Genomic DNA, 3,474 nt, shown 5'->3' on the forward strand with positions numbered 1-3,474 from the left:
TCAGAATCAAGTGTGACAGAGGGACTTTGGAATGAAAGCAGTGATCACGCAGCCCCTTGCACGTATGCTCCTGGCTTGCGAGTAGAGCAAACATACCAGTAACTGCTTTTTGAGCGGTAGGACGAACTTGGCTCCTCGGAACCCGTGACAGCATCCTGGGGTGTGATTCCGTCCGGGGTGTGACCTGTACTAATGGGCCAACAATAAACCAGACCTTCGACCTGAGTCTCATTCACTAGCAAGAGGCTCTTGCCACTCGAGCTGACCACCCGTAGACAGAATGGAGCATGAAGAGATCGCCACAACTCAGCCTCCCGGGTGATAACGGGACATAGGAACTAGCCGTGTCCTTGATGGCAGTACGTAAGGGAGACTTCGGACCACAGCTATTTCTTTTGCTTGTACCGTGCTTGATGCAATCAGAAAGGCAATGTTTTCACACGGTCGGCCGATCCCAATTGGTAGTAATGAAAAGATACAATTAAGATTTCTGTGTTTCCTTTGTAATTTTTTAAAGCGTTGGAAGGGGGCTGGGGAGAATTTGATTAACCTGCTTCTGGCATTTAGCTGCAGTTCTGTGGCCCTAGACTGGTCTCAGATTTTCCTGTGTGCAGCTTTCCACAGGGCTATGGCTTTACACTGAGTCTTTCTTTTGAAACAGTAGGATTTGGGCTCCGTTCCAGGTATATGCAAGTATTTATTATTAGTTCTCGTAATCATAATCACTATAAACATTAATGCATTTTAACAATCTGGCAGCCAGTATCTTAAATCCCCAGGAATCTTAGTTAAATCCCAAAGAAAACTTTGTAACAGTTGTTTGGGGGCATGAGGGGTAGCATTTACAAGCAGGGAAAGACCCGTTTTCCAATTTCAAAACGGCCTGATTGATAGCTCAGGATTGAACTAGAGTTTTGGCCCCCCGGCCTTTAGACTGTTGCATCATATGAGCACACAAAGAAGATGTAATTGGGGCACGTATAATCCAAATACCTCCCGGCAGGATTTTTTATGAAGGGCCATAACCTGGAAAAGAGGCATGCGATTGCAACAGAGACAACGTGTTTGAGTTTGCTACGGGGTCTGCCAAGCCCACAGGCCATTTGAATTTCATGGATTCATAGTATTGGGCCTTCGATGACTCCTCTGCTATCAGAGGTCACTCACTCTTGGTTCAATCAACTTCCTGTTGACCAAAAAAAAAAAAAAAAAAAAAAAAAAAAGCCCCAAAGGCTTCTTGGACCTTAACAGCTCTTACAAAACAAATTATTGTGATTTAAGTATGAATGATTCAGAAACATATGGATTAAATTTCCTTTCACATACATGTGGGTTCAGATATTAAAGGGGAAAATGCCTTGGAAACCTGTGTTTGGGGTTTTATCCAGTCTCGTGTATTTTGACTTGTAGCTTTAAACACACGGGGTGGGAAGAGTATGCTGGACACCACCACGCAGACACAAGCAAGGGCTCCTTCTCGGCTTCCCTTACACCCAGAGATGCTTCGTGATGGCCATCAGTCATCATTCAGAGTTGACTGCTCTCCAGGAGACACAGACATCTCAAGGGCAAGGACTGGGACTTTTTCTCTTTGCATCTCTAGAGCACAATACAGTGTGTGCTGCGTATCAGGAGAGCAAAAAAAAAAAAAAAAAAAAAAACATCTTTGGGATATGGATCCACGGGCACGTGGATTAATGAATTGATCAACTTAGGCTGGCCTTTCCCTGTCTGAGCTTTTGCTGCAGGTTGGTTCGGTCTCAGGAAGCTCATCAGGGGCCATACCACAGGGTTTCAAAACGTTCAACAAACCACACTCAGGATTGAATTCCCGGTGGGTGACTATGCTTTCAGTTGTCGGTTGTCTGGGACTCTTCCCCCCGCCCCCCAACAACAGTTTGGGTTTGGTAAAACTCAGAACATGTTTTCCCAAGAACATCCCCCCACAATCTAAACCCATGTATATTTTAAGGGAAATTTAATTCATGTACCCTTCAGTTCATTTGCACAGATCATCAGCGTGCCTTTTAGTAAGAGGTATTGTGAGATTTTTGTGTAAATATTTTTTGGTCATATAACTATAAAGTTGTATTTTCTCAGTAATATCTGGGGCAGGCTATGCTGACTGCCTACGCTCCAGTCTCCATGCTTCCTTCCTGATTGAGTCTCAGTTCTGTTCTGATACTGGGAAGCCATATGTTCCAGACACCTCCTTCCCGGGCTGGGCAGGGGTGGGAGCGGAGTGCGCTGGGATTTATTAGGCTGAGCAATGATGCAAATTTCTTCCCTGGGGTTAGTTTGAGCATGGGCATGTGACTTTCTCTTGACCAGTGTGTTCTTCGGGACAAACATGGGCAACATCTTCTTTACTCTTAAATGAGTTTGGACTCTTCCTGCCTCTAGATGTTGTCTAAGAAGACATGGTCCTTGGACCTGCTATAACCATCATGAAACCAAGAGAGGAAGGACAATGGTACCACAGAGAAGCCAACTCGGAACCCCAACATTCTTGGGCTTCTGAATCTACCAGCGCTGGAACCAAACTGCCTCCAGACATCTTGCCAAGTGAAATAACAAATCCCAGTGTCTTGTAAGCTGTGATTAGCTGAATATTGTATCGCTCACTGCCGAATGCACTGGAACCAAATACAATACATAAACTCTGATTTCAGAATTTCTGGATTGGTATGAAAAACTTCAGAACACACTCGATACGAAATTCTTCACTCCGTGGCAAAGCTTGTGTTTTTACAAATTGTAGTTAACAGCCTTGAGGGATTTCCTGGGAATTAAAAATTAATCTTAAATAAATATAAACAGTGGAGTGTTCTGTGTGTGGGTTAACCCTTTCCTCATTTGCATGTGTTCAATTGCTGGTTTTATTTTTCTCAAAGAAAATTGTGAATTAGTGTAACAAAGACAAATTCTTTGAACCTCATTCTTTCCCGAATTTGAATCGGGCTACCATAATTCATGAATAAGCACTTGAAGAAATAAGTTGAACTCTTTAAAGTATATTACTTAAAATGATGAAAATAATTAACATAACTTAATCCCTCCTGTCTTCTTTTGTGCCTTGCTCTAAGCTGCATTTCCAAATGCTCTGATTTTTTTTTAAAGACTTTATTTATTCAACAGCGATAGAGACAGCCAACGAGAGAGGGAACACAAGCAGGGGGAGTGGGAGAGGAAGAAGCAGGCTCCCAGCAGAGGAGCCTGATGTGGGGCTTGATCCCAGAACGCCGGGATCACGCCCTGAGCCGAAGGCAGATGCTTACCCGCTGTGCTACCCAGGCGCCCCTCCAAATGCTCTGATTTTTTAAGACCTGCTTCTATGCTTGCTTATTGACCCTCAGCTAAGACAGAGTCATTTGAAATAGTGATACAGATTTTGGAAAAACAAATATCAAAATTCATTTAGTTAGGGTCCTTCCTTGATTAAATTATTAGATTAAATTAAATGATTAAATTAAA

General features: G+C 43.2%; 1 long non-coding RNA gene across 1 annotated transcript; it reads left to right on the forward strand.

Annotated features, from left to right (window-relative positions):
* Window positions 1–212: 212 nt before the first annotated feature.
* On the forward strand, window positions 213–2,829 carry LOC148110436 (uncharacterized). Its single transcript, XR_015723757.1, has 2 exons — window positions 213–359; window positions 2,404–2,829. It is a non-coding gene; the product is annotated as an uncharacterized LOC148110436 (long non-coding RNA).
* Window positions 2,830–3,474: the final 645 nt, after the last annotated feature.

The sequence above is a fragment of the Ursus americanus genome, chromosome 3 (assembly GCF_024610735.1).
Source record: "Ursus americanus isolate L20-20 chromosome 3, mUrsAme1.1.p, whole genome shotgun sequence".
Lineage (NCBI taxonomy): Eukaryota > Metazoa > Chordata > Mammalia > Carnivora > Ursidae > Ursus > Ursus americanus.